The sequence below is a fragment of the Armigeres subalbatus genome, chromosome 3, assembly GCF_024139115.2.
Source record: "Armigeres subalbatus isolate Guangzhou_Male chromosome 3, GZ_Asu_2, whole genome shotgun sequence".
Classification (NCBI taxonomy): Eukaryota; Metazoa; Arthropoda; class Insecta; order Diptera; family Culicidae; genus Armigeres; species Armigeres subalbatus.
The window spans coordinates 256,421,967-256,441,327 of NC_085141.1; positions in this window are offsets into that span (position 1 = coordinate 256,421,967).

Genomic DNA, 19,361 nt, shown 5'->3' on the forward strand with positions numbered 1-19,361 from the left:
GAAAACATCTTTGAACCGGAACTTGTTTCCCGATAATGTTGTTTTTGGGACACTGTATCGGCTCTGTAACATTTTTAATGTCACGAAATCTTTCTGCTCTAACTCAATAACGTGGAATGGCACGGTACGGCGGATGGATGCGATGAAGATTGCCCAGTCATAAGGCGTTTCTATGTCGACGGTAGTTTTCTTTTTAGCTCGTTCTATCGCACCATGTACAGTATCAACCTCCATGTGAGAATGTCCAGACTTCATAAATTTATGTGAGATCTCCAACGGCTTGTTCAGATCAGCACGCTGTTCAATCACATAAGCGATCATGAACATTATGTTTCGATTCTGATTCTGACCCGCGCAGCGATCGCTGTAGTAATTATCTTGCTTAACAGTGGTTGGCATTTGTAGCAAATCTTTAATCAAACACGATCCGATTTCTTGCGAGCCGCGGCGGGCTACCGTTTCATTCCACAAATAGCAAGTTGCGCTATTGGTGTCCAGATAAGTTTCAAATACAGCTATGAATACTACATAGAGTTGGCGTGATTGTCCGCATGTAAGATGTGGTGTTGGCAACTGCTTCTGAAGATCGAACGATGCTGTTCTAACTGCAGGATCACACTTGGCTCGAGCAATATCCTTCTTTTTTGACGTAGGACTACGTCTGTGTTTTCTATATTGGGGTACACTTTACGATTGCGAAAATCGGGGACCGTCACGAAAATATGATAGACTTTAAACTTTAATATCTAAGCCGTTTCTCAATGGATTTTCAATTTTTATGGACCATTCGATCAAGGATGAGTCAACGCTTCTTTGTATTTGTTTAAAAATACTGATTTTTAACTATTTATTATCGTAATTGATAAAAAGTTTAGAAATAGGTAAACTAACCAATCACGTACATGCATCACTAGCACAGACATCAAAAATCAATCACTTGCGGGTTTTGATCTAATCCTCAGTTTGAACAAGATTTTACGCAGAGCAGACGCATCAAAGCGATCGCAGCGGAGCGGACACAGCATCACGGAGGCGCTAATAACATTTTCAAAGAAAATCCATCGCATTGGTGGTGGTGCTCGATGTGTTGCTGCAGATCATTCAACCTCAACGAACCAGAGTTTCATATGAAGAAAAGGTTGACCATAAAAATAGCACTGTGGCGATCCCGCACCGCCAGTGCCGATGCTGAAAATTTAATACAAATAGTGGTGTCAGTTAGTTGGAAAGGAACATTGGGAAAAGAAAATTGGTTCTTCTCAGGACCAACATTTTATGAAAAGAAAGAGTTAATTGCGAAAATGGACTGTTTCGGTGGCATCGGGTTTGGCGTGGTAGTTTGGTTGCTGTTAGTGATTCCATCCTTTAAAATTCACTACATCATCTCCCTCCGACGCGCTATCAAATTCGCTATTTACGATTGAGTTTTTCACTTTGAAGAAAGTTTATTTTGGATAGTCGGATCAACCTTCTTTTGTATAAAATCAATGAAGACGCCACCTCAGTGGAAACTATCTACAGCAACCACCCATCGGTGAACGTCGCTCGGACAGACAGATGCCGAAAGATAATGTTTTGTAATATGAAGAAACTTCGTCTTGAGTCAAATTTCTGTTGTCATTCCTCGCAACAATACGCATCTTAGATATCTTAGATACATCTCATAAGCAAATTCAGAATCTTGCGAGAAAGTTTCATAGGAGTCTCAATCGAAATGGCTCGCGCGCGCCGAAAAGCATCGATCGGGATTCCACAGAGAGCGGTTCGACATTCGATGCAGCGGAGCGGACACAGCAGCACTAAGTGGGTGGCAGTGTGGCAATGCTGAAAATTTATTTCAAATTTTGGAGGCTTAGCGAATAATCATCAAGTGGCGGTCGGACAGTTGCAACGCAAGGTGTCGAAAAGCGATTGGATGCAGTTAGTTATTGGAAAGCCGCATTGGGAAAAGAAAATTGGTTCTTCTCAGCACCAACATTTTATGGAAAGAAAGAGTTGATTGCGTTAATGGACTGTTTCGGTGGCATCGAGTTTGGCGTGGTAGCTTGGTTGCTGTTAATGATCCCATCCATTCAAATTTACTGTATCATCTCCCTCCGACGTGCTATCAAATTCGCTATTTACGATTGAGTTTTGTACTTTGAAGAAAGATGATTTCGGATAGTCGGATCAACCTTCTTTTGTATAAAATGGTGGCTTTTGTATAAAATTAATGAAGACGCAACCTCAGTGGAAACTATCTACAGCAACCACCCATCGGCGAACGTCGCTCGGACAGACAGATGCCAAGAGACAGTGGCGTAGCCACGGGGGTGGTTTTGGGCATAAAACCCCCCCCAAAGACAAAATTTTTATAAGAAGTTTTTTTTTTCGAAAAAAAAATGTTCAGAAAACACCCCCCCAGACCAATTTTCTGGCTACGCCACTGCCAAGAGATAATGTTTGGTAATATGAAGAAGCTTCGTCTTGAGTTAAATTTCTGTTTTGTTATTCCTCGCAACAATACGCATCTTAGATAACCAACATACCATAACCAAATTTAGAATCTTGCGAGAAAATTTCGTAGGATTCATAGAATTTGTCATTCTCAGGGAATCAATATTCGAGCAACGCCTAACAATATACTCTTTGTCATCAACAGAGCTTGTTACCGAAAAACGCACCTAGCAACAAACCTTTGTCAGAACCCAAACACAATATGACAAGAATCATTTGCCTTGCACGCTCTGATATCTACGAAAATACGCTGCTAATTTTGTAATCATTGTTCGATTATCGAATATTTCCATAAAAGCAGAAACTATGATGGCATAAAACCGAAATTTTCACTAGAAATAATGCAAAATAACAGGATGAAAAGTTAGCAACAAAATTATTTTCTTTTTTGTTGCTGACACATTTTTTTGGATCTTTGTCATAATTATATCCGACAAAAACAAAGCTTCGTCGTTGGTTCTCTTTTGCAGGGCTGGTAGCGACCGAAGCCACTCAAAATAGTGACTTTAGTGACCAAAGCTGACGAAAAAAGGGACCAAATAGTGACTTTCAGTTGCAGAAAAAGTGACCAAATAGTGGCTTTCAATTTCAATTGCAAGTTTGATGAGACGAAATCAAGCGTTTTGGGTCGAAGGAGGTTTTTTTTTAATTTGTGGCGGAAAACATCTTTCACTCGCTTCTCTTTTCTTTTAGAACGAGCCCAGAAGAAAAATGAAAATCGTACTCGGTAACTTTTATCTACTCAGTGACTAAGTAAAATTATTGCCCTCTCTTTTAACCCCACGGAAATTTTACTCAATATCAGTAAAAAGCAGGACAACTTAAAACTATGAGTAGTCTGCAAGCAAATCAAATTTTTACGCCACTGGAAGTGATCGAAATATGGTTATAACTCTTAACACCTGTTTTTCTTTCCTGAAAATTATTTCTCGGCGAGTGAATGAGCATTGCGTGGATGAGCATTCTCTTCTCGTGAAAATAAGTGAAAATTACGATCATTAGATTAGCTGCCTACTTAAGAAAGATGCAGAGAACTCATAGGTGCCACGGATGTTTTTGGAATTTTTAGTGCGACAGGAACGACAGTAGGATCGTTTTGGTAGAAAACGATACAAAAATTATGAAGATTCATGTACAACGAGCTTGGGATTGAACGTTCGACCTCCTGCTTGTAATGAGGACCATGCTCTCTGAATTTTTAAATATTTTTACTCCAAAATACGCAGATTTTCCGACTTGAGGTGCGTATTCATGAACGATTTTTGCTATGGAATTCGACAGCGCATGCAATCTTCAAAATTGGAGAGACTTGATCGCTGTTCTATGATATCTACTCAATAAATATTTGTTTAGAGCAAACCCTTCATTACATCTGTAAAATCTGTGCTGTGAAAAAATGATAGCATTTGTAACATATGCATTTTGGTTGATTTTGTAAATCCTTTGTTAATCCTCCCCACAAACTCAATCATTTCCAGCTTACCACAGATAAGCAAGATAGTAAAACCTGTTTTACTGTTGTGGAGTTTTACAAATATGCGATCATGGGCAGTTCTTGGAAAAACAGGGGAGAATCAAGTCTTCTCACCTTCCCCTACTGTATAAAGTTTGAGTTAAAAAAAACTCTAAATCGACAGGTCTCCTGCTTGCATGACTGTACACCAATTTATAAACTGTGACGTAAAACACCTTCAATTAGTTACTGGTTACTGGCGATGTTTCAGAGTGATCATTTTTTTAGAGTGATCAGAGTAATTTCATTTCCGCCATAAACAAAACAGCTTCCGATGGATAAAGCTTTATAAAAAAATCTTAGTCAATAGTTTCAAAATAGTTGAAAATAGTGACTTTTTGCGAGAAAAAGTGACTTTAGTGACTTGAGGTCGAAAAAAGAGACTTTTTAGTGACTAGCCCGAAAAAAGTGACCAAGTCACTAAAAAGTGACCCGCTACCAGGCCTGCTTTTGTCGCTTGTTTCGCAGGCGCATTCCAAAAAAAATGATTCCCTGCATTTTCCAAACGGTCCGTTGTCCGTTATGTTCAGCCCGAGGCTGGCTCATCTCCGGTGTTTGGGCCTGAAGATAGGCAATAAAATTGTAAAAGAGAGATTCCCAGATACAGACTCTATTTTGCAGGTGCCACAACTTAATTCAAATATGATCGGAATCCTACACAAAATCTAGACCAACATTTGAAAAGGGCGGAACAGCCAAAATGTAAACATTGGCTGGAGCTGTTGCTGTTACGGCGCGTACATCAGCCTGTTGAAAAGTTTATAATGGAAATACGCCTTTCGAAAAAAATCAGATACAGGCTCCCGCGAGAGATCTGTACCTTTAAATTTTTGTTCAATGTGTTCACTGGAATAGCATATAAGTGATTAGATACCACGTTTGTTTCTATTAAACCCTAATAATGCATAAAAATCATAATTAAATATATTTTATTAATTTCTTTTTTTGGTTCCTTACTGGAAACCTAACAAAAGCGCATTTTCGTTATGAAACCTAAAAAATGTATATTAATAGCAGTTTTGCGCATATGTGACATGAAACTATTTGGAAGCAAATCTACTTTAGTCAGGTCATGTAAAATGAAACATTAGTATCATTACTAATGCCTTTCAGTGAGAGGATCAGTACCTATACCGAATTGAGGCAAGCTTTAGGACCAATTTTTTGAGAGACGTTCTTTAAGAATCAGTCACCCCCAGAAGTGATTCATCATATGCTGTTTATATTATTTTAATTTGAATTAGTAAAATCGATTTAAAACGATATAAAAACTTAAAGGTGCAGCCCAATGGGGTTGTACGCAAAGGTGATGCAGAACCATGTATGTAATAAGTATTATCTGTTTGTGTGTCTTTAGTACAATGATATTTTACTCTTCTCAAAGTCTCAGCATTAACCCTCGGTATCGTTGCGTTTGAATTTTCTACAGCAACCACTTCCAACAACCGTAATCAATGCTGAAGGTTTACGGCTGCAAACTGAGGATTAGAACTAAACTTATTGTTGCATTAATATGACTTCAAGGCGATGCACTTATAGGTTTGGTTGATTCAGCGAAACCCATTGCGAAACTGTTAGAAAATTATCAATAGTAAATAATTATCAATATATTTTATTTAATACATTTGATATGAAGCTTTGACTCTTCCTTGATCAAATGTTCCAAGAAAATTGAGAATCCATCGAGAAACGGCTGAGATATTGACGTTCAAGTCTATCATATTTTCGTGAAGTATTTCAATTTTTCGCAATCGTTTAATGTACCCCAATATAGAAAATACAGACGTAGCACCAAATCAAACCTGTTTTTCTCTCTATGATGAAAAGCTTAAAAGTAAATGTTCTAATTGGTTTATTTCTTGAGAATAACGTGCTACGCAATTCAAGCTGTACAGAAATAACCTAAAAGTAGGCAATTTATCGGTGAAACGTTGGGCGGAACAACACAGGCAGTTGGTAACAGGACTAATTTCCATGGCGTATTTCCAGTGAGACTTTGATTTTGGGCGTAGTGCATGTAATTTCCATTTCTGAAGCTAATATACACTTAGCTGCATATTTTGGCATAGCACATCGAAGAGAAAGGTAGTTTTCATCTATAATATGCAAAAAGTTCAATTTTTATTGAATATTCACTAAATAGGAATTGATTTACAAGCTCGAAACTTGGAGAGCAATTTTCTCAGTTTCATGTTAATGGAATTCCGCCATTTTCAAATGTTGGTCTAGAAATCAATCTATGAATGCAGCAGCCAAATTGCTGCAGACAAAACTCAGTAATGGAAAATACACAAATCCACTCAAACAAATGTCACTTAAAAGAAGGATTAAATGAACCGTAACACATTTTTTTTTACGTAGAAAGTTTCAAATTTGAGACCGTCACGAAAAGAGTTCGGAAGTAGGGTAAATGATATATATTGGACATGTACATATTTTGGACAAGCCTGAGCTTCTTCGATCAATTTTAGATAATGTGTAGGAAAATTTTTATCGAGAATATGATCATTGCATACTTTTCCCTCAACTCTAGCGGCTCCTGATGAGAATTAACAAATCAAATATTATTTATCTTTAAAAATATCTAAAATGTAAAGCTATCTACCAAAGTGCCTGCTGGACGCCAGTTTGCAGGAGAACATGCATATTTGCGCTTTTACGAGAACGCTGCAATCAAAGTTTTCTTGAAATTTTGGAAAATTGTGGTTTTTATTCTCTACACCTCGTAATGATTAGAAAATGAACAACATTATTACTAGAAATATGGTTGTTTGCTATTTTATGCATGCTGTATTGGAAACAAACAAAAAAAATGCCCAAAAAAAATTGAAAAAAAAATTTTTTTTTTCGTTGTTGACATTTTTTGAAGGGTTAACGATGGCCCTTAAAGGGTTAAAAAAAGGTCTTAAATATTCCTTCACATAATATATGTTGCATAGAAACAGTTTTCATTGAAAAAATATTTTTGGCCGCCCATTTGTATGAGAATTCCCCATAGTGCAACGCAGAGGAAGAATCTACTGAATGCGTGCGTCCCACCACGGCGAATTGAATTCACCGAAAGCTCACATCTGTTTGACATTGGTTTATTTAATTTTTGTATGGCGCACAACTCGCCGCATGGGGCCTGACGCGTAACCGTTGAGCCAGTATGCTAATTTTAGAAGACAATCGCAATACTATTGAGGTTTTCATCATTATCATTGTTTACAAAGCATTCCTTTGTTTTCTGTTAGAAATGTTTTTGCTGCTGTTAGAAAAAAAAATTGCTGCTAGATTATTCATGTCATTACATTCTACACGCAAAAAAAAGCGTTCATGATTTCGTGAACTAACGAGTTCACGGTGTATTTTTTCGGGAACAACAGTCACGGATTCGGGAATACAGTCACGTTTTCTGGAACGTTCTGGAAAACGTGACTGGTGTTCCCGAATCCGTGAATTAAATCACGGTGTATTTTTGCTGGTTCACGAATTCGGGAACGCTTTTTTTTGCGTGTAGGCACAAAATGCTGAAGAAAACATGAATAAAAAGTAAAACGTGCCAAAAAAAAATTTTTTTTCGGGTCTAACGGAATCAAAACAAAACCTTAAATATAAATTAATAATCGGGCTGCCGCGAAACGTCTTATAAAATATCTTATAGCTAACTTTCAACAAAACTCTATAACTGAACGGTATGGATTGATTTTACATCCGGCGCATAAGTGATGGAAATGCAGCAAATCGACGAAATAGTTGTAACCAGTGTTGGTAAAATCATTCAGAAAACTCACTCATCGAGCTCTCCCGCACGAACCAACTCGTTTGCGAATTTAAAGATTTGCATCACGCCTGAGTTTTTCATGCCAAAACGCATCATTTCACTCATTTGCCAAAAGATCATTTCGCTTTAAAAAGCGTTTAAAATCAATTTGCTGGTTATTTATTGTTTACACAAGCAAGAATATTGATTGTTCTATGCGATGAGCGTCAATTAGGGGAAATGATATATTTTGGACATGTACAAATTTTGGACAAGCCTGAGCTTCTTCGATCAATTTTAGATAATGTGTAGGATTTTTTTTTATCGAAAGTATGATCATTGCATACTTTTACCTCAACTCTAGCGGCTCCTGATGAGAATTCACAAATCAACTATTATTTATCGTTTAAATTATCTAAAATAAAAAGCTTTCTACCAAAGTGCCTGCTGGACGCCAGTATGCAGGAGAACATGCATTATAGGACTCTTCGTAACATGCACCTGAAACACGTTTAAATTGGTTCAAACGGCAATCTTGAGGTCCTGCGGCCAAAGTTGATTGTAATTGAGATACTAACATATTCCAATCGCTTAACATGAACTTGAGACGGATGAAAAAGGAGTGACCAAAATGAAGTTATGTTTTTATGCATCAGACATTTATTGGTCACCCCATGTACAGTACATGGATGAACCAACTTTGATGATGCCAACTTTCAGGCTGTTTTCAATGATATCGATAAGATTGCGGAACAATGTTAATTTCTGGTTTAATCTATGTCAGTTAAGCAAATAAATGCATTTAAATGAATGTGGATACGTGTAGGTAAGTCATACCATTGAGATCTGTAGGTGGCCATTTTTAAATAAGGAGAAAATGACTCTGTCCAAAATATATTCATTTTCCATGTCGAAATTACATATTTGATGTCCAAAAAGAAAATATTTCAGTGCGCAGTATATCACAGGTTACACCTAGTAAACGTTATTTACTCAAAAATTGGGCAATGGAGACACAAGACTAATCATAGGTTATGTATTTGGATGAACCTAGTGGTTTTCAATTGTTTTATACTATTCAATCTCGATATATTTTCTAATGAATGTCCTGCGCTTGTCCAAGATACATCATTTACCCTACTCAGTTGTTTTTCAACGGATTCTGGAGATTTTGGTATGAGTCGATCAGTAAACTCTCTAAGATTCTGTTGTAAACAATTGATTCAATGAATTTGACTATTGAAAAATTCAATTTTGCCAGCCAATGTTGAAAATGCACTTTAACAGTTAATTGCCTACATTTTGGCTTTTAGCCATGAACACCCAAAAAATGTTGATGATCAAATGTTGCATCCACTTTCACACGTTACGTATTTCTACGTTCAATTGGGTTGTTTAGCAAAGAAAAATATGAGGTTTTTTATAGTTTAACATAAAGAGCATGCTTTTCTGATCTCCAACATATTTTTATTTTGTTTGTAAACCTTTTATTTACATTTTTATACAGCAAACAATAAGCCATTTCAATCGATAGAATGACACTAACATTCATAGAATGACAGTTAGCCCATGCAGCATAAGAACAAATTTTTAGTCCCATATAAATTTAAAATGCAAATTAAAAATAGTTCCGGGGCTCCAAAAATTCTGAAAAATTGGGGTTAGGCTAAGTTTTTTATGCAGATTCAGAATATGTAAAAACATATATACCCCTAAACAACCCAATTTGCGATGATACAATCCTCTACTTTTTCAAAAAGGCAGGTCTGAGCACATGCGTAGGACGGCTTAAGGCAGTTTTTTACTTTTTAATAGTTTTGCAGCGCAATGAAACCTTTTGGATGTCCTCTTTTCGTTCTTAAGGGCTTTTTCATGGATAGCAACTTCCACTTCTACTTTTTCAAAAAAAAAAAAAGCCAGGCCTGATCACATGCGTAGGACGGCTTAAGGCAGTTTTTAATTTTTTTATAATTTTGCAGCGCAATAAATTTAACCTTCTGGATGTCCTCATCCCGTTCTTGAAGCGCTTTTTCATGGATAGCAACTTCCACTTCTAGAGCTGCGCAATTCGCTCTTGTTTTCGACTGCAATTATGTCTTTCAGCTGGCGTATCTTGTCCACTTCATCGCAAATCATTTCTTTTCCCGATCTGGTTGTCCTTCACAGGGTGAGCAACCGGTGAATCCTATGTCCGCATCATTCGTCGCATGTTGATAGTTAAAGACTTTGTTCATGGGTTGTGAGTTGCAGATCCTTTTCGTCTTGGTAACTCCTGGTCGATGAGCACCACTGCACCATAGGAAGTTCAGGTACCAGACAAAAACTCTGCAACGCACACTTTTCAGGGTGGTTTTATTGCTTAGCAGTCGCCGGAGAAGTTTCGCACTTTTAGGTGGACCTTCAAACCACTTACCTTAGTCGTCGAACAATGAAATACGAATCAGCACTACACAGACTAGGATATCAAATAAATTACACTGCACAGCTTGGAATCTAGGGAACATGCTTTCAAACAATTTATTCTACTAGTTTTATGTTTTTTACGTAGGCGGTATTAATCGATCTCAACTTGCTCAACGAAAAAATGCATTCAAGGTGCTAAACTATTGAAAAATTGAATTTTACTAGCCACTCAGTTCAATTAAGTTTTCTCGGAGAGCGGACACAACGATGACGCCCATAGCAGCAGTCTCAGCAGAAAGCGGAACATCGAGAGGCCATCGCCAAAAGTAGCAACCCTAGCAGCACACATGTACCACATAGGTTACTGCAACCAATATGTGACCAGATTGAGTCACAATCAAGTTGCTGCAACCATTTTTGTCTGACTTGTGCTGCTCGGGAATTTTCGGACAATCGTTTAGTTACTGCACCCTACTGTCATCGCCTATCTCTCCAATGAGAAAAAATGGTGGCTAACATCTCTGGGGTTAGCGCGCGGTGGGCCCCACTGACAATTCAAAATTAGTAAACAAAAACATCATTTCGGGACTAATTTTCTGTGATGAAGTAATTGTTAAGCAATTTGAATGAATTTATTACGATTATCATTATGTACCACGTATTCCGTGCCGTGAAAAATGTATTCGATTTTCAATTTTATTGTAATAAGACCGTCATTCAACACAACACGGTTAGTACGGTGTATAACAAATTTGAATATTTGGTAACAATATTGTATCATAAAATAACGCCCATAGCAAAATAATAACGCGAATTTTATGCTGGAGCCAGAAGCATAGCTGTGTGTCATCCGGCTGAGTTACTGTTAGTAGTGCATTGTAAAAAGAGAATCGGTTCTACTCAAAATTTAATGTGAAGAAAGGGTTGATTGCAAAAATGGCATAAATTACGGTCCCCGGATACCAGTGGCGTCACTGAAAATGTTTTTTCAAATAGTGGCTACTTAGCAGAAAATTATCGAATGACTGTTCGACAGCAGCAGCAGTCAAGTGAAATTTTTACGCAAGGTACGGACTATCGTTTGTTTGCTATGAGTGATTAGAAAGGCGCATTGTGGATCAAAATCGATTCTTGTCAAATCTACCATTGTACGCAAGAGAAGGTAGAGCCGAAATATTTTCTTCAAAGTGCAAATCATAACCGCTTGGCAACGGTAGAAAGTTGAAATAGGTAGCAGTAAAAGCGCGGGAAGTAAACGTTGCAAATTTATTTACAATGATGACGTCTCATATCATTGAGTTGCGTTAGTAGTCAAATGAGATTTTCCCAAGAATCTGATTTCGGTATTCTTGCTGTTTATTATTGGAAAGGCGCGTCATTGGAAACAGAATCATCATTTTACACGAGAGAAGGTTGAGCCGAGACAAAAATTTGCAAAAAATGCAAATTATAATCACTTGATGACGGGCAAAATTCTTTGTCGGTAGCAGCTCTTTGCAGGGAGACGTTGCAAAACAATGTATTAGAATTGATGACGTCTATCGTGTTCCAGTGGCAAATCATAAATTGGCTGACAGTGGCATCAGTAGCAGTGGAGTGGAAATTCATTTCAAAATGTTGTGGCCCTGAAAAGAGCCGTTTTCAGTGGCGCTACGTCCTCGTTCATTCACTAGGAGCTGGCTTACTTGGTGACGACTTTGGAAGCCTCCGAGACGGCGATGTGGTCGAGGTGGAGACGAAGATGTCGTTTATGAGGCTGCTTATAATGCTAGACGCCTTCGATGAGACGCCCTTGATAATGTTTCTCTGAGCCTTGCTGCCGCCGCCCGTAGCAACCATCATCGCTATTGCCTTTTCCGCAGCCTTTCCACCGCCGGTGATGTCTGGTTTGGCGCTGCGATGCAATTGTCCTGCTGATTCTGTCGAGAAAACCTGACTTCGGCTGGTCAGAATAGGTTTGAATGGAGTCCGATGCCCCGCCCCTTTGAGAGCTGTATCATTGGCATCGGGTTGCTTGCTCCGCCTTTCGTTCGTTCGATGCCAGTGCTTTCGTACATAACCAGGGCCTCTTCTTCTCCTTCTTCTTTTACTTCTTCAAAGGTCAAATTATAATCGCTTGGCGTCGGCAGCAGCACAAGCGCTCTTCGTAGGGGGATGCTGTGAAAATTTATTCGCATGGATGGTGTCTATCGCGTTTTAGTGGCATCTTATCGAGTGGCTGACATTGGGGTCAGTAGAAATGAAATGAAATTTTCTCTAGATTCTGCTTCGGTTTTGTCGTTGCTTGTGATTGGGAAGGGGTATTACTGAAAACAAATGGGTTCTTATCAGAATCATAATTTCACACGAGAGAAAGTTGATCAGGACAAATATTTTTCAAAGTACAAATCATAAGCTTTGTTGCTGTTTATGATTGGATAGGCGTACTGTGGAAAACAAATTGGTTTTTATCATAATATATTGCATGGAAGAAGTTTAAGCTGAGACGAATTTTCTTCAAAGTGCAACTCATAATTATTTGGGAGCAACAGAACAACGCCGTATTCAAATAAGTATAAAAATTGCTAACAGTGTCCAGCGCCTACTAAACAGGGGTAAACATTTTCTCGCCAGGTTCAGACTGGCAAAATTCTCTAACACAGACATCACACCACTTTCAATGGCTAACGTGATGCAATTTTCAGATTCCCGCGTGCGCGAGCGATTTCAACCAGTTCGAGACAGCAACACGTACGGACGTGTTTTTTGCTCGCGCATTTTTTCGAAGTGTTTTTTCTCGTTCGTTCGCTGTTTACGTTTTCGCTTGTCGCGTTGGCGTTATTTTCTCCCGGACCCGTCATGGGAGACTCGGTGGCCGATTCGGTCGCTGGAAAAGTGCCTAAGCACACTGCTCTTGGAGGCGCGGGTAACCCCTCCAAGCAGCTTTTGCAGAGCAACGTGTTCTCTCCGTTGCCACGCAATCCGCCGAAAAAAGAGGAAGAAGCAGCAATCGCAGTTACCGTAGGTGCAACCGGAGCGGAAGGAGAACTGCCCGCCCGTGTTTGTCAAGGGCGATCCACCGGATTTGCGCCCAAACATTCGCCAGCTGATCGCTAAAGGGCTGAAATGTACTTTTCGGCTCTGCAGCGAGGGCGTGAAAGTGATGCCGGCAAACAAGGACCATCATCAATCCGTCGTGGAGTTCCTCGAGGTCCACAAGTATGAGTACTACACTCATGACCACCCCGGCACGAAGCCGCTAAAGGCTTTGCTGCGAGGACTCCACGACATGAAGGAAGAGGAGTTAAAAGCTGAGCTCGAAAGTTGCGGATTGAAACCGGTGGTCGTGCACAAGATCGCTCGTCACGACAAGACGAGGAGATATCGCGACCAGCTTTACCTGGTCCACCTGGAGCACGGCTCCACCACGTGGAAGGACCTGAAGCTGGTCAGCGTTATGAATTACACCGTCGTTGACTGGGAGCGATATCGGCCAGTGCACCGCGCCGTCACGCAGTGCACCAACTGCTTCAATTTCGCGCACGGCACCAGGAACTGCCGCATGAAGCCGCGCTGCAACAAATGTGGCGAGCTCCATCCGACCGATAAGTGCGACAAGATGGAGGTTGCTGATCCCAAATGCGCCAACTGTGGCGACAAGCATCGGGCTACAACCAAGGACTGTCCAAAGCGGGCGGCGTTTTTGGAAATCAGGAAGAAGGCCTTCACCAGGTCCGTGTCGAAAAAGAACCGAATTCCTGCTCTCAACGAGGTGAACTTTCCGGCCATCCCGGCTCCCCTGCGAGCGATACCAATTCTTCCACCTTTGCAGCCACACAAACGGCTGGCGACTGCTGCAGCATCAGTTCAAGCTTCAACACCATCCACCAGCGAATGGCCCCCGCTTCTTCCCCCTGGATTCCGTCATCAGGATAATGAGCCCCTTCCGGCCGAGGGCGACCCACCGCTCCACACATCGGAGCAGCTAGTTCCGATTTTCACCCAACTGGCAAAGCGACTAGGCGGTTGCAAAACTCGCTTCGACCAGATCTTCACCCTGGGCATGTTCGTCATTGAAAATGGCTGCTACCCTAGCAGCACACATATTTCACATAGGTTACTGTAACTCATATGTGACCAGATCTAGTCACATTCAAGTTGCTACAACCATTTTTGTCTGACTTGTGCTGCTCGGGTAGGGTGGGTCTGGTTAATTGGAACGCTTGCTAACTAAAGAGCAAAATTATCGAGCTCAACGATTTCCTCCAGGAGAAGGAGATTGACATTGCTTTCATCACCGAAACCCACCTGAAGCCCGAGATAAGTGCAACAGTTCCGGGTTTTAGGCTGGTGAGGTTTGATCGAACAAGCTCCAGAGGAGGAGGAGTGGCAATCGCCTTGCGAAGCAACATCGCCTGCTGCCTGCTGCCGGACTTCAAGCTCAAATTCATCGAAGCCGTTGGAGTGGAAGTCACCACTTCCGTCGGAGTCGTCACTCTCATCGTGGCTTACTGTCCCACACAAGCCAAAGTCGACGATGGCACGTCGCTACGAAGGGATATAGTCAAGCTCACTCGGCGGCAGGGGCAGTTCATCATCGCCGGAGACCTGAACGCAAAGTACCAATCGTGGGGAAACACCACCTCCCCCAGCGGAATGGAGTCGTCTGGTCCAACGACGAACTAGAGGGCCACTACACCATCCTAAGCCCTGATAGCCCTACCCGGTTGACACGGTCCGGGGCCCACGCTACGTTCGACATCTACATCACAAACATGCACAATCACGTCTCCCAGCCGGTTGTCTTCCAAGAGCTTAGCTCGGACCACTATCCGGTGGTGGCGGAACTGGGCTCCTCGGTTAATCGGCACCAGCAGTTACGGCGAAACTACCACCGAGTGAACTGGCAGCGGTTCCAGCAGTGCGTCGATAACACCAGTGATCCCCAAAGTGTGGCCCGCGGGCCGCATGCGGCCCTCGAAAGCTTTTGCTGCGGCCCGCGTAGGATTTCAGAATATACACTACATGTGGCCCGTTGATACGCATTAGATGTCACGAAATGCTTTTCAGCACCATCACCATTTAAGCACCATCATGATGATTTAAATTCATCACTTCATACGTTACGTAGGACAACAACAAACAAGTGTGATGGTATTGCCCCGGGCTATGAAAACAGAAAATTCATCCATTTTTCCCTATATTCAAACGAACTAAATGTTCGACTTGTGGTCAAAATAATGTTGTCATACGCAGTGGTCTTCGCCGATGGTTCCGGTCCGTAATGTTGTCATACACTGCTCTGAAATGGGAAAATCTTTCAATACAAGTAAGGATTTGGTGAAATTCAAATTGTTTTGTTTTTAGCTCTAGAAAATAAGCTGAATATCAATGTACTTTACGCCACCTATTTTTTTATTAACGAAGTCAAGATTTTGTCCATGATGCCATGACACAGAATTGGAGGATTTCAATATTTTGACTGCCCAAATAGGAAATTAAATTATCAGAGTCAAATCAAAGCTAGTCAAAATTTCTTTATTCCGTACATTTTGCATATTGAAAGTCCTTGAACCGATAGAATGAGGTTAAGGAATCGTTACTTATAATTATTGAACGGCTACTCAGTCTTACAATTTTTACAACGAGTTTATTGTTTACCCGATGTTTCGACACGGGGATTGTGTATTTTTCAAGGAGAAAATATTTTTGTTTTCCCCTTAAAAAAGATACAATCTCCGTGTCGAAACGTCGTGGTAATAATAAACTAATAATAATAATAATAAGACTGAGCAGCCGTTCAATAAATTGTTGATCCAGTTGATCCATAATCAGGAATCTTTACTGGTTTGTAGTGAACTATAATCCTTCAACAAAAAATCAAAATCTTAGAATCGGACGACATTATGATCATTTGGATAAATAGCTTAATATGTTTTGCAATCTATGCTGAATATTGCGAAAAAAATTTCTCGTGTCAAGTCAGCTACCACAAAAGTTTATGTTAGTATCAGGGTTCGTAATGCTCACTCAATCTCAGGAGCACATGATTTTCCCTCACGAAAGTTTTCGGGGAGAAATCGCTTTTCGGGAAAGAAAAACAGCCTGGAGAGTGATAACAATTTTTCGCTCACTTCGATTGCCGCTAAACGTTGGTTTGCTCTTTTTCTTTCATATTCGAGTCTTTTAGTGGCATCATAAATGCAAATTATAGTAGCTTATGTGGAACAAATAACTTAATGTTTTCATACAGATAGCGTGGTGATGTGGCTAGAGTGAGCGCATCCCCACAGCTATTATTGTTACTATTCTGGGTTCGAATCCCGGCGCGGCCATACAATTTTGTAATTGTTCTGCGATAATTCTCGCGAAAAGTGAGTGAGAGGTAAAAGTAATGAAACGAAAAAGGATTTTCATCTAATTGGCAAGATTTTCGTTTATCTTCCAATGCTAATTCTAGAGTAAAGATTGATGGGTGAAAGATGATCCTCAACATAAACAACGAAACAAGATTTTCCCTTGGCCCGAAAAACGCTTGCTTTGGTCTCAATGAAATGAAAAGTCGAAACCCTGGTTAGTATCAACTAAAAGTCAGCTACGGCAATAAAACCCGTAGAATAAAATGTGCTTACAAGACTCAGTATGTTATTTGAAGAAGATTTATCGCAACAAATTTTATTCAAATGTGAAATAGATAGGCATAATTTTTTTTTGGTTAGGCTTTAAAATTCATGAAATGAAAAACAAATGTTGCAAATGTACTGCGGCCCACTTCAGCAGTTCAATATTGCTATGCGGCCCTTGATACTAAGCATGCTGGGGACCACTGGATAACACCGTCGATTACGAGGTGCGTCCGGAGACGCCGGAAAGTATCGACCGCCAGCTGTGCGCCATCGAAGAGGCAATATCGGTCACCAGAGAGCAGCATGTCCCGACGGCTCGGCATGTAAAGCTATGTCCATTTAGAATCCGGAATAATAAAATCATCTGTATCTCGGTAACGGATTGACGCACAAATAAGGTTAATACATCAAAACAAGGGTAATTTACTGTACTTTAAGGAAAAATTATTGGTACAAATAATTTCTTCTTGTTTCTAGTGAAAATTCGCACCTTCTTCTTTATTCCTCTCATCAAAAGTTGCACACCTCCGGAGTCAACTTCCTTGGCACATTTGTTCAACATTTTGGTCATCTGAGTCGCGTCCCGAGCTGTTTTTCCACTTTTCTTAAGCTTCCGCTTCATTACTGCCCAAAATATCTCGATGGGCCGGAGCTGTGGGCAGTTGCGTGGATTTATGTTTTTATCGATGAAATCTTCGTTATTATCGCGGTACCACTGGATGACTTCCCGGCTGTAGTGGCAACTCGTCAAATCTGGCCAAAACTTCACGGGACCTTTATGGGATTTATGGAAGGTCGAACGCGGTTTTTGAGACATTCCTCCTTGTACAGCTTCGATTCTATCATCTTAATCGTCACAAACACTTAGGTCTTTGCCCCACAGTTGCATATCCCTTGCCACAATCATCCGTTTTTTTTCGCAAGTTTGTCCAAAAAGCAAACTTAAACTTCACAGAAGCTACTCCTCGTGCCGTCACCATGTAGAACTTTTGGCTAGGAAGCCCTAAAGTCCTAAATCCATTTTGACGTAGGTTCTATCGTCGATGACAGAATTATCAACGTGGGTGTGCAGACTTTTTTCTCTCCTTTCGGCTTCCATCTGGAATTATTTTTGACACGCTGCACGAAACTTCTTGAAATTTATACCACAGCAAGTGGGCGCCTAGGTAGACAAACCGCTGTAAAAGAATTCTTGCAGCGGTCACTTTCCTTGCCGCTGCAATACAATAAATGAATCCGGATTCTAAATGGACATAGCTTTAAGGACATAGTTGAAAGAGTACCACAATGGCAGTCAATATGGCACCGGACCCTCCACGGGTCAACCCCACACCTCCCGCACTCCTCTCCCACCAACATTCGAATTCATCGAACAGCTTCGAACAAAAGTTTAATATTCAAATTACTAACCTGTTCACAGCATATTTATTCACTTCCCGTGATAATGAACATGTTTATCCAAAGAGTCCTATGTATTTCGGCTCGAATAATATTCTAAATCAGCAGTTTCGTGCCAATTTATTAGCCGTTCGCGATTTGGTGGGCTTATCACTGCACTTCACTTCTTCTCAAAGGGCACTGAAAAAATCAAGTTTTTACTCACTTCTCCGCACATGAGCAGCCCGAAATGTTGATGGAATGCAAATTAAACATCACTTATCGAAATCAGTCACTTGTTCAAACCGAAAACTTAATATAAACTGCTATTTTTACCCGAAAAAAACGATTAAAAACTGATCGCGGAGCGAATGTAAACACCGGCAGCGGCAGCTGCAAACTAATAAGTAGGGTGATTCAAAAAATAATTTTGCTCCGCCACGCTCAGTCGAATATGATTTATAATTTGGGTGTCATCCGATGGTTTGGGCTGGTTTGAATAGAAGCTTAGCATGCACAGGTCGTTTCAGGTTTGTATGACAGTTGATATGGCGAGCTTGAATTAAACATTATTCTGATTCTGGCACTCCGTCATTGGGCGATGGTGATGGGGGAGACCATATGACTGGAGGAAATACCTATTCAAGAGCTTTAACTCCATAGACAATCCATATTGAATGGTCGTTCCAATAGTTGGGAGTCGATTTTAATCGAGGTTGCGAATCTTTAGTATGATAATTGGGCTTCTCAGAAGGCATTAGTGAAACGTGCAATTCAACAAAATATGTACCCAGAATTTGTCTGTGATATCTATTGCACCAGAGGCAGATACTTCTAGTTTAGTCTAGTACACTATCGCACCAGGGGCAGATGCTTCAAACAAAAAGTGTGACATGGGGGTGAGTAGGGTATAAAATGCTATTTTTGCGTTACGAAATCAATGGATCTTTCCTGCGATGCGGGTTTCGTTCAGTGAAGTCTGAGGAATGTTGCTTTCAGCTATGCGGGTTTTCGTTTCGCCAGCGTTTGGAGGGGAGGCACCATAGCCAGCGTAATAAAAGGTTCAGTTTCCCATACTAGTTTTCATATAAACTTGAACCGGCTTGCACTGAACCAGTTTTTGTTCAAATCGGTTTTTGGAGGACACTCGGAGCATGGGACGGAATCGAGTGAGCGTGGTGGTGCTGGGTCGTTTTTGAACCACCCTACTAATATTCTTTGT